This window comes from Lolium rigidum, chromosome 7 (assembly GCF_022539505.1).
Source record: "Lolium rigidum isolate FL_2022 chromosome 7, APGP_CSIRO_Lrig_0.1, whole genome shotgun sequence".
Taxonomy (NCBI): domain Eukaryota; kingdom Viridiplantae; phylum Streptophyta; class Magnoliopsida; order Poales; family Poaceae; genus Lolium; species Lolium rigidum.
Window position 1 is genome coordinate 266,532,466 of NC_061514.1, and position 12,987 is coordinate 266,545,452.

General features: G+C 39.1%; 2 long non-coding RNA genes across 3 annotated transcripts; one reads left to right on the plus strand and one right to left on the minus strand.

Moving 5' to 3' along the window:
- The first annotated feature begins 276 nt into the window (after positions 1–276).
- Positions 277–930, plus strand: LOC124676709. Its single transcript, XR_006993765.1, has 3 exons — positions 277–381; positions 669–749; positions 841–930. It is a non-coding gene; the product is annotated as an uncharacterized LOC124676709 (long non-coding RNA).
- A 7,865-nt stretch (positions 931–8,795) lies between these two features.
- LOC124679033 lies at positions 8,796–11,857 on the minus strand. 2 transcript variants are annotated; one of them, XR_006994767.1, is made up of 3 exons: positions 11,766–11,857; positions 9,865–10,014; positions 8,796–9,162 (listed from the first exon to the last, which is right to left on the minus strand). It is a non-coding gene; the product is annotated as an uncharacterized LOC124679033 (long non-coding RNA). The 2 variants fall into 2 exon arrangements; XR_006994766.1 differs by lacking the exon at positions 11,766–11,857 and adding an exon at positions 10,670–10,745.
- Between the last annotated feature and the right edge of the window lie 1,130 nt (positions 11,858–12,987).

Genomic DNA, 12,987 nt, shown 5'->3' on the forward strand with positions numbered 1-12,987 from the left:
CTGCTTGGTAATCTGGTACCAAATTGTAAAACTTGTTATTTGGCAGGAGGATTGCTGCAGCCTGAGACCACCGAATTACCATGGAGAATTATTGGTATCCAAGTTCAGCTTCCAAACTGATCGTATTCTGCAATTGCACACATGGACAATATCAAAAACCTTGTCTGTATTAGATTTCTTTTTTATAACCTCTACCGCATCCAGCAGGCTAAATAGCTCTGTTACGGAACTTTCTTGTAGGTTCATTAAAATAATTTCAAGGACAAAAGGATGACACCTGGATTTTTATTTTGCAAAGAACAGGTACGAGGTTGCAATGATGGTCAAACTCTTCTTATGAAGGAGATGAGTACAAGCGATGGTACAATTGTCTTCTGCATGGTACTTGTAATGATCTCAGCGTAATAGGATATCAGTTCCTGCTTATCCATTAAATTCGAAATTTTCAATTATTATTAGGTTACGTTAGCTTTACTTTAGCTGAGCCTTTATTTTGTTCTTCAGCAGCATATATCTTAAATTGTCTGATCTTGCCAAATGAACTTGGTTCAGTTCACCTAGCAGCCTAGCATGTCACTATAATCTGGTTTAATTGTTCATTCTTCATCGTAAGCATGCCACTTTATAAATATGCCCTTACTGATTGTGGGCTAATGCTTTTATTTCAGAAATAAAGAACCTACCAAGGATGAAACCAGCACTCCATTTGTGTCAGCCAATCTTACGTTGCAGGTTTGCAATATGCGGAGGTAGCACTTGCTTTCATAAAAAAAGTTTCAAATTGACAAACTTTCTTTGCATTTCTCTTAGACTAACATGTGTAATTGACCCCTATTTCAGTTGCATATGAGATTGTCTATGCTATACAATCTCAAGATAAGAAACCTGTTGATGTGACGAAAGGGATGAATTCGATATCAGAAAGAGGTGACCTTAGATTTTACTGGTTCGGTATTTCAGCCGGATTAGTAAGCTTCTTTTGATCTTACAAAGCTGATTCCGTTTAAAAAGTCAATTGTATTGCATACAAAATCTGTGGATGGTGGATATTAGTTATGTGCATAGTAACAAGACATTGCCTACTGCTACCGTATTTGTAGTTTTTCAATATTGCACTTTATATTGACGTGTACTTCATATTAACAGGCATATCCATTAAAATAACTAGCATTCTTTCACAGCAATGCAGCTGTTGAATTCATGCAAAAGTGGAAGATGCTACCCTCTAGATGATACAATGTTCTGTTTTAATGTTCTTCTTGACCATTTTATGCAATGCAAAAGAAAGTAGTTACGTGAGTGCATTAGTTCTGACTAATTAATATGTCCCACCACCTGTGTAGACCATTGTAATTTAAATTATTCATTTTTCTTACCAAATTTTTTTGTTGTCTAATTTTTCTCAAATATTTCTGAACTTTTTGTTATGAACTTATTTTCTCACGACGGGCGCGGCAACGCGCGCCATCATGGTCTAGTGTCTCTTATGATACAATGTGGACAGGGGTTCATTCAATGACCTCATTTAGCAGAACTTCTTGGATGCAAAGAATGAGCTGTACCTGAATCATAGTGCGATGAAATAAACAAATGCAGTTAATAAAATTTCATTTTCTATTTTGGTTGCCGTTAACCAGACTACCGTATTCTATTTCCATGTGATCTGATCAAAATTTATTGACTAAACCATCTCATTTTTGTTCCTATGTTATGTAAAGTTACAATTCTACCATCCTGAGAATGTAAAACTAAGTGTTCTCTGTTTATGAAACAAATGTGTACTAAATCCCATGTTTCAAAGGTACTAATTTTTAAGGAGTATCATTCTACACCTTCCTGCAAAACCGCATGCCCCTGTTTTCTAAAGTTTCATGTTGCGAGTGATTGGAGTTGCCCAGTCCTAATAGTTTCCTATTGTATGTCAAAGATATCGGAGATGCTGAAAAAGTGTGTTCTAAAAACATGTCAGTGATGACAAGATATGCAGATTCTGTGGAGGTAAAAAATCTAATTGTTTAATTGCATTTTTATGGGTAGGAAAGACAAAGTACTTGATGCTTTAGATGCAACAATGTGTCTGTCATTTGGGCTCGAGGCGGCTAATTTTGCATGTATCATATTCCTTTTGTGATACAATTTGCTCTTATCTTGACTGCAGATTCCTTGATAAATTACTAGAAGATGCATGCGTTTTGTGCTTTGATTTTTCAGGGTCCTAGCTTCTGCCAGTCACGTCCAAGTATTTGGCAGAATGTCTACCTTCAAAAAATGGGTGAACTCTTTTCTTGCACTCAGGTATTTGTTAACGGAAGGTTCTGCAACATTTTAACTAAGACTAGATTAATTAAGGTCGCCAGTTTATATATCAACAGGTGTCCCCCTCTTCTATTCACATATATTAACCTTTCAGTATTAGAGAGACTTTTCTATTTCCATGGGCACTATGAAATTTAAAAATAATCTCATTTATTTCTTTTGTTAAATCTGAGACACTAAACAATTTCAATCTATTGTCCGGTACAGGCTCCATTAGTTAAATTGGTTAAAAGGATTATTGGTGAGTGGATATCTCTCTCTATCTCTCAAATATAAAACATCTCAGCCCTGCTCTGTGTAATCTATTGAGCTGCACAAATACAATTCTTTTGAAATTTGGTACGTTCAGTACTTATGTATGATCACTTTATCTGAGTTAACATTTTTTGATGGAAATTTGTCATATTTTAGCTACGCTTACTTAAAATCCAAATTTTCAATGATAGACCTCTTACTTGAATGGCTACTATTTGCATCTATGTCTTCATAGCTGTTTCAACATGGTTCTTGCAATTTGATAAGCTTATTTTTTTTGAAAGATCCAACAACTGTTGGCTTTTGGTTTTTCATTGGTAGATAGAATTTGTACAAGGTGGCTGTAGGCCAAGGAATAAGCGAAAATTTCAGCGAAAAAACTAAGGGCTAAAACCCTCAACAGAGAGGTTTTCAGAACGGTTTTCAGGGAGGTTCCCAAATAATTCAGTGCATCTTCTTTGCTCCAGCCAGCGCCCACTCATTCGCGGTGTCCTTGATCAGGATCGCATGCCGACGAATGGTGGATGCCGAGATCCTTGAAGATTCGGCTGTTGCGTTCCCTCCACAGCTCCCATACGACTAGAATGATGATGGAACGGACGCCGTCTCGTATCTTGCGACGATGCATCAAGCATGACTTGCCATGCCTCCGGCAACGTGCGCTGCCCGCTCCACGCCCTCGGCCCGAGCAGTGCGGCCATGCCGCGACGGCGGCCAAGAGCAGCCTGGCATACGGGGATTCAAGGAAAAGGTGCTTGGCCGTCTCGAGGTTGCGGATGCGCAGCAGGCAGAAATAGGAGTTGGGCCATTCCCTCTGCATTAACCTGTTCGCTCACCACAGGCGGTTCTGGAGAAGAAGCCAGGCGAAGAGTTTGCACTTGGCAGGGGCCCAAGTGTCCCACACCAGATCCTGAGCAACGCTGAGCTGACGTCTTTCGAAATGGATGCGATATGACTTCTTTTATGCGGAAGCTTATACGCTGGTACACAGTGGATGTCGGTGAAACTCATGTAGGTAACATGTTTTTGGCATTAATTAGGGTGGATACCTGCAAGGAAGTACCAATAAATCGTGGTGAAGATACTGAAGCAAAACAAGGTTGAAACGTTGTTGCCTCTTGACAGGTAAACTTCCTAATCTATACCTAATAATAAAGAAAATAAGATTTCTTGTTGGTCCGTCTATTTTTATCCCTACTTCTGATTGAAATTACAACTTATGCCACCGCCAAGTCAAAAAAACGCTTCATCAAGTCGAGTTATAGGCCTCCACGTGATTGTTCCGACTATCCGTGTGTCGGACCAGGTTGTCCTTCTCACGTCGGCCAGCCAAACCGGCCCAACATCGGGGCACCTCCTCCCAGCTTACCTTTCTAACCCGAAGGGGACTCTGCTCAAAGGAAAAAAAAAGGCACGCGCTAGGCGTCGGCCGCCGGATTCTCGAGCTAAAATCGGTTGCTTCCGCTTCCCTCCGATTAGCATCGCACGGCCAGAAATCATCCAAGTTTAGGCACGTCGCTTTCAGTTACTGCACCATATCAGACGGGAAGTGATGTCGCTTACGCTGCTACCACTTTCACGCTGCCGCCGCCTTGAGTGGGCGTGCTGGCCTTGGCCAATGGGTGGAGCCCACCATGTACTACGCTGCTGTTACCCTTCTCCTCTATCTCATGCATGTTCTATCCCATCCTAGACCGGTAGACCCCACAGTGAGTTACTTTTGGACCGATGGTACATGCTGCTCTCTCTTACTCACGTGAATTAGTGAGCCACACCTAACTTTGCCTGCTTTTTTCTAAAAATATGTCACGCACAGAAAAACAGTATACAATTACAACAATTTCTCTCAATATTTTTAAGAAAAGATTTTACAAAACATATAAAAAAAATTAAACGATTTTAAAAATAATACGAGTACAACAAAAGGTGGTTATCCAAAAAAAATTTGTCTGGACATCCATTTGCGACAAATATTACAAATTATTTCAAAAATAATAATAATCGATTATAATAAAAATACCATTTGTTTACAACATTTTGAAAAGCTAGTAAACATTAAAAATCTTAGAAAATAAATAAACTTATAACCAAAAGCCCAGAATACTATACAACATCTCGTGTGTGGCTTCACAATAAAAAGTATACAAGTGGGTTACAAGTATTATCGAAAGGGAAAATAATATAAATAAAATTATTGTATATTTGTAGCATTTTTTTTACTTTACAACAACAAAATAGGTATGTAGCATTTTAGAAAAAAATCACAACAAAACATTGGAAATGCTCGATTTCGAAATAATTGTATGTTTATAGTATAATTTCAATACTTTTACAACAATCACCACGAGTGTTTACAACATCTTGGGAGCACGTAGGCAACATAAAAATTTGAGGGAAAAAATCAACTTGTAGCAAATGCATAGAAAATGTTGCAACATATGGCATCTGAATTTACAACAAAAATAATACCCTCGCGTTACATTTTCAAATTTCTTATGCAACATAAAAGTTGATAACAACAAAACTTGTAGTAAATGCACAAAAAACATTGCAACATCTCATTTGTGTTTTCCCAACAAAAAATTTACATGTTTGTTACAAACTAAAAACATGTAGACAACATCGGGATAAATCTGCGGAATACAAATTTTTTAGGAAATGTCCAAAAATATTGTAACATACTATATGTGCATTCGTAACAAAACTTTTACAAGTTTGTAACATTTTGAAAGCACATGTGCAACTTCATAAAATACGAGGAAAACGGTAACTTATAACAAACACATGTAAACCTTGCAACAACTCACGTGGAGCCGTCTTCCTCGACCCCTTTGAAATCCAGGTGTTGGTGGTCATGTTCGACGGGCTACGCCTCCACCACTTTTATAGCGCATGATCACAACATTTTCAAGCATCCGAAAGTTTTTTGAGGAGCATGATCACAACATAATTTTAGTAGGCACGAAAAACCAAAGTAGATAGTTATGCGAAAATATATTGGGCAAGAGGAACGTGTCTAAGATGGCTGATCGAAGCTCGCCCTGATTAGTGGACCGAGTCCAAGTGTTTTCTTTTTTTTTTTTTTGGCTACATAGACTAAGCCTCAGGCGTCACCTGCAGGTAACCAATGCACTCATGTAATCAATGCATGTACAGCCACGTTGATGCTTTTGGCCTCGTCCTATCTATTCCCACTAGTACTACATGCAGCAATGGTAGCTCTCAGTAATAGCATGTGCCTTTCCCTCCCACGCGAATGTGTAGTGCAGATGCGACATGATTTGGAGAATTTGGGCCCACCCGCGCGCCAGGAGAAAGCAGACTGCAGACTGTCCCAAGCGCCAACGAGCCTGCAAGGAGGAATCGGCGCGCGTAGTCGGGACGACCGATCGGAGGGCGTGATCGGTCGCCCGATTACAAGCGTTTTCCAAAAAAAAAAGAGAACGAGCTCGGTACGAACTCGATTCCTCGGAACCAATCGCAGTTTCTTTCCTCCCCGCCCACGAAAATCGACCTTATATAGTCCATCTTCTCCACACAGATCCCCATAAAAACGCAGCGAAAAATCTCATCAAATCGATTGCACGAACTCTCTGGATTGCGCTCACCAACGAATCTCGAAAGTGAGCTTCCCGTAGGCAATGGATGCCCCGGATCGATGGATCCCTCTATCTACAAGCCTGCCGCATACATCGGCGCTCACCTGGGTTGCCACCTCGCCGGTGTGGCCACCTGCCAATTGCTCGGTCACTTTTCAGCGCCCCTTGCAACTCACCCGCGCGGGCTGCGCGGCCCTGACCAGACGGTCGCCGCCATCGTCAGATCCAGTCGAAGATAGTCGGCTGCTATTCTACGTCTCGCCGGCCAAAGGAAAGACGCGGCCAGTGACGACTGGGCAAGAGTTTCTTTGCTTCGAAAGCTAGACAATTCAGGATTGATTGGACACTATTTTTTTTTGGTCCGGGATCAAGTGGGCATGTTTTGACGTGGAAGCAAACTGGACATCGACTCTGTTGTTAGTTCTGGCAGGATTAAGCTGGATATAAACTGGTCATCGATGACAATCCGAGGAGCCCCTGACCATGAATCCATGATGCGTCGCGGTGTGCGGTGTGCTGCTTTACCAGTGACGAATATGGTATGCATGTGGCCGGTGGCCCAAACGACAGTCTTTTTTACTGCTATTAGTCGATGATTAGCAACCCGGTGGTGGCTGATCATGCTGACGACCCGTCCGCCGCACAGCATGAGTTGCACCTGGAAGAGGGGCTCGTCCACACGTCCATTGAAGACTTGCAAAGCATTCAAGCGTGTCTAAAAGCTAGCACCTTCAAAAAATTGTTAATATGTGTCAAAATACATGCATTAGACGGAGGCTCTGAAGCTGCTTTTCCGCACTGGGACTAGGCTGTGAATACACATAATTTCTCTTTCTCTGTACATATCCTTCTTTTTCATGCTTAGGTTGATGTTATTTTAGCATAGTAAGAATTTAGTAAATGCATTGAGCGAAGAGAAAATAGCAAATGTGGTCTAGCATCTATTCAGTTTTTAGCAAAAGAAGTTGGTCCTGGTTTTCAAATTAGCATCATTGTTGCGACTCTTCACTTAAAGGAGCATGCTAAACTTGCTTGATTTAAGCAGTAAATTGGTAATATGAAGAAATGTTGTTTTGTCAATGATTATCAATCTATTGTTTTCAAAAAGTCTTGGATGGCTGCTACATACGATACATCACAACTTTATATCGCATATGGTTGTTTCAAATATAAACAAGACAGTGGTGACACGCTCAAGACAAACCGCATACAAATATTTTATGGTCCCGTGACAACCGGGATATAAATATTTTACGGTCCCGTGACAACCGGGATATAAATATTTTATGATTCTGTTGCAACGCACGGGCATATTTCCTTGACTAATAATGAATTTCTCAACAAAGCGATTTTGTAGTATGCAAATGAATACTGTAGTTTGGTAGATCAAGATGGAGTAGTCTTATATGGAATACACACAACTATTTTCATCATTGAGAGTTTATCCGTGAAAATTCAATTCGGCTATTGGGTGCATATGCTCCCTCTACCCAAAAAATATATTTCTAATCATCAAAAAATTCTAACAAAAAATTGCGCATGTACATCTCGACAATCTATGTGCGTTCGTACAGTTTCGCGAAAAACTGATATTTTTTGTGATCAATGTAAAAAAAGACAGAACAAGTCTCATAAAAAGCCTTATTTTTAGCACTAAATTTTGGTTTTTTTACACAGCCCAAACGACAAGTTGATTTTTCATGAAAAGACTTTGTGCGCACGAAGATGTACACGTGAATTTTTCGTTTGGAATTTTTTGATATTCCAAAATATATCGAAGTTGCAGTTCTAACTAAAGGGAGCATACGTACCCAGGAGCCAAAACATCACCCCCGTTTATTCGTCCATATTTTCTTCTCAATGTTTTTATGTTGGTCTTATTTTCACTTTTCTCTATCAATATTTAATTGATAGTGCATGCCATGACTCCGCAACAACGCACGGGTATCATCTAGTATACTTGATAGACATTTCACAAACCAATAGTATATTTTTAAAACCTTAGCCACAAGTTATTACAACTATAAAACTTAAGAACTACTAGGGAAAATGACCTCAAAGTTTCACATTCTACTCGGTAGACGTGCTTTGGATTACTAGATTTTGTTCAGATTTTATAAAGTTTTAATTTTGAACAAGTTTTGGTAGAAATTTACAAAACCTGAGAAATTAACTGAAATGTCTAGGCAAAATGAGTTCAGAACTTCCCAGTTTACTAAAAAAATTGTAGTTTAAATGTTGATTACACAATTTTTCTACTAATGAGACCTATTTTTCTAGCAGGGACATCGCAATGAACAGAGAGCTAGCACAGTTGTAGGGATGCTCTCTTGCATTCCAAGCCAGCCTGGTTTAACCCGTGTGGGTGCCAATATCAACCGTGTTTCTCATCTCTTTTATCAAAACTAGATGACCTGTTGCGCTATCGCGCAAATGGCAAAATCAAATTAGAATTTAAACCATAAATTTTATCTTATTTTGGTATTAAGAATTAGCTTGAAGTTTAACTCCTTTAGTACCTTGCAAACACATATGTAAAATCTATGAAAAAGTAACTTCGCATTTCAATATTCGTCCCTATAGTACATTCAATCGTACATCACATGGTTCACATGGCATCTGTTTCTTTTTTCGAAAAAATGCAAAGAACCTTTGCTCTTCATTTTGTTGCGCCCCGGCACAAAGTTAAGAGTGAGACAATATTGTAACTGCAAGTTTTGGATTGAGATTTGTTGACTTTAAACCGTGAGGCTCATGATTGGTCCCCCATTAGCTAGACATAACATAAATTCTAACATAGATAGAAATAGGTAGTGGTTCATCTAATAATAATATTGCCATAAGTATATTAGGAACGGTTGAAGCTCTCTAATGATTTCGTGGTAATTTTCTAATAGCGTGCTTCCAGATCGACACACGTGCCAAACTGGAGGCCCTCAAAGCTCCATCCAGCCTTGCCTCTTGTCTCAACCCCATCTGGCCACCATTGTACCTAAAACACACAAGGTGCTACCTTTTCAATGGTTTTGCGAGATACAAACATCATTTGCAGCTTAAATAATTCAGAAGAATGGCATTGCATTAAACTGAACATTCACAGTTGCTAACAAAACATCACCGGCCACAAGCTGCACCAGGTTTAATATGGCATTAAATTAAACATAGCAAACAAGTTCATTTCCCAACAGTTGTAGACATGCCAGTGAGCGGTAATTATTCAGCTAGACGCTACAATTCTCACTGTGAACTGAATGGAGATGGCAACACCACAAGTTATCAAGGAAAAACCCTGACATCCAAAAAGTTCATTGTTCCTAGATATCCACTCCGTGAACATTCAGTACAATAATTATAGGCATAACACAAAAATCAAGTATGGAAAAAAGGGAAATCATCTAAACTAAATTCACAAAATAAATAGGATTATGATAAGAAGAGCAAACTCTTAAACAAAAAACTATCCAGTTTTCAGCGGAAGAGCCATTATCTGTCCAGTTCTCACTTTTCAGGCCAAGACATTTAGGAGGTAGACATAAGTGGATTTATGGTAGCCGAAGCCTACACAGTTTACTTTTCAGGCAAAGACATACATGGATTTATGGTAGGGCAAGATATATAATTCAGATAATAAGAAAAAACACAGGAACTTGAGTGGTCAGAATTAAAGGTGGGGCATAGAAATATGGAAGCTTACCAGGAACTTATTTTGTGCCCGCTCCATCTTTCAAATGGATATTGTAACCACTTCCTCCATGATAGGCACATGCCGCCGCCAAACCAGAGGCCCTCAAAGCTCCATCCAGCCTTGCCTCTTGTCTCAAACCCCATCTGGCCACCATCGTACCTAAAACACATAAGGTGCTACCTCTTCAATGGTCTTGCGAGATATGAACATCATATGCAGCTCTCAAATAATTCAGAAGAATGACATTGCATTGAACTAAACATTTACAATTGCTAACAAAATATCATTGGCCACAAGCAACACCAGGTTTAATATGCCATTAAATTAAACATACCAAACAAGTTCATTTCCCAAAAGTTGTAGGCATGTCAGTGAGCAGTGATTATTCACCTAGACGCTACTATTTTTTACTGATAACTGAATGGAGATGGCAACACTACAAGTAATCATGGAAAAAACCCCAACATCCAAAATCAACAAGTTCTCAATAGAGTAAGTTCATTGTTCCTAGGACTCCATGGACATTTAGTACAGTAATTATAGGCATAATTAAATCTCCCTGGATAGATATGTTTTGAAATCATTATTTGATAGAACATCAATTTTATTGTTGCTCCTCTCCTTTCACTGGCCCAGAACAACGCACCCACCTCTTGCATCAGGGATGCCGCCAACAGAAAACCGACCCACTCGCTGCATTAAAATTACAAAGGAAAAAGTTACACAACAAGTTTACTACTCCAGGCTCACATGCACTCGGAGTGGTGATCGGAGAGAGATTGCTATTGAGTGGTAATGATTTTTGCAATCTTACATGTATATGATCAGCAAAGTTACAACAAGGACACTGCTCGTAAGAGGCTATCTATCCCACAAGGTTATCTCGTTGGATCACCGACCCGGCTTTGTCGACTGGGAACACCAAACCCTACATAAAGAGAACAAATGTGTTCAGACTTTCATTAGCATGAGAAGTCAAAGATTATGTTTCAAACTAAGTACAGCTCTCACTCCACCTATCTATGGCGTCTCTATCCAATGGCCATATGGTCATTGCACATAGTCACAAATTTTTGTTGCTAATTAATTATTTACTTTTCAAGGCTTCCCTTGCTAGCCAAATTTAGTAAAATGAAACACGGCAAAGATAATATCGTCTACTAACATCTTTAACAAATTTTATCTCACATCAAATAACTCGCGGGATGTATGCTTTTGCCAAGTCATATTAGAATTGGGAAAATTATGAAATAAATAGAAGGATCCCCCAACGTGCAAAGTAGAAGGACCCCCCAATGTGCAAAAATATAACATGTATCACTGCTATTTGAAAGGTATTCACCGATAAGGAAGTAGAGCACCAAAAGATGGACAACAAACAAAGTAGACATCTGAAAAAGAAAACCATGGTACCTTCAACATTTCCTGGGTACTATTTCAGAAACTTAGAAGCACCTCAAACAAAAAATTGCAAAAGGAAAACCATATCCTAGAAAAGGATCCCGTAAACAAAGCTATAAGCATAAAGTTTCATCACATATGCAAAGCACATAATACTGTAAGAAAATCATAACCAGTTCAAGAAATATCTGAAGAGCTAATAAAGCAAAATCAAAATAAATTGCACTGATGGACATTACAAAGATACATCGCATAACCAGTTTCCAACTAAATAACCTACTCAAAGGTTGCTATCTCTACATTTCTTCCCAAACTTCATTTCTTCGATGAAAAACACACAAAAAAGGGGTTAATTAACGATCAGGACGTGTTGACATATGAAGCAAGAAGCATTTTTTCATCCGTATGTAGCAAATTACATCTGTGTAAACCCAGCAGTATCAAAACATTGAGAAAAAAGGTCCTGGAATCAAAGATGGATTTGTATTAAGGAAAAGAATGATACAAACCTTAACAAAGCAGAGGAGCACAGAACCAGAGCCCAGTTGAGGATGTAACGAGAAACAAACCTACGAAATCGTAGAACCTGCAAAGTGAAAGGGAACAATCAGCCAACAACCACACCGTAAAGCAGGGCAGCAGCGAGAAAAGGTATATCTTCAAATTTTGGTCTATGAGGCAGTGAAGAAAATCCATGTGATGTGTTATGGCAAGAAATAGGGCAGAGCACCCTTCCAGTAGTTGGAGCAGCAAACATGTTCATAAGCGAATTTGATGTGGAATCCTGGTTTTCCTGTACTCATTAGGCTACTTAGAAGATATTTTCTCATGTTTTCACACATAATAAGTTATGAACCAATCAAACCTACTCACCAATCACTATAGGATATAAGTCATATATCTTGGGTGCTTAAATAACTTCTCCAGCATAGCGATAGGAATAATAATAACAAGGTGCGTACTCACAAGGGGGTCCAATCGTCATGGACATCTCACCACTGAGCCAACGTGAACGAGGGAAGGGTAAAATGCACGACTCAGAATCACCGCGGAAGGGAAAACGTGTACGACCAAGTGAATCGGACGGCCAACGAAGAGTTGCCCCCTGGAGTGCCTCAGTTGGCCGGGTAGCCTAGCGGCATTTAGAAGTAGAACAAGAGAAAGAACAAAACCACTTGTAAAAATAGGCAGTACTCACTTGTTCCAAAGATTTATTTAAAAAAAAAGACTTAATTGATGTCAACTAATCTATGCTATTCTTTTAAAGTGGAATTTCCCTCCCAGATTATCTCATTTATCCATTCTATATGGCTGTAACTCACTTGTTCCTAAGATTTTTTTTTCAAATACTTCATTGATGTCAACTAATCTATGCTATTCTTTTAAAGTGGAATTTCTTTCCCAGATTATCTCATTTATCCATTCTATATATAAAATTACAAGAAGATTGACTATCTTTCATGCATTAGTCCAGGAATCAGCTATGCATTCTAACAAATACGGACAACATGCATATCCAAAGTAGAAGTTGAAAGACATGCATGGTAGCTAGTACATTACATGTCCGTCACTATGCCGGGTCAACTTCAACATCGAGTCCCTTAAGCTGCAACAATAGAAAGTTCAGAAGAAGGTAATTAAATTTTGTGTAAATGAAGCTTCAAAAAGTGCAAAATATAGCTATTAGGGCAATTAAGCAAGTAAAAGACTACAGGGTCAAGGGTAACACCG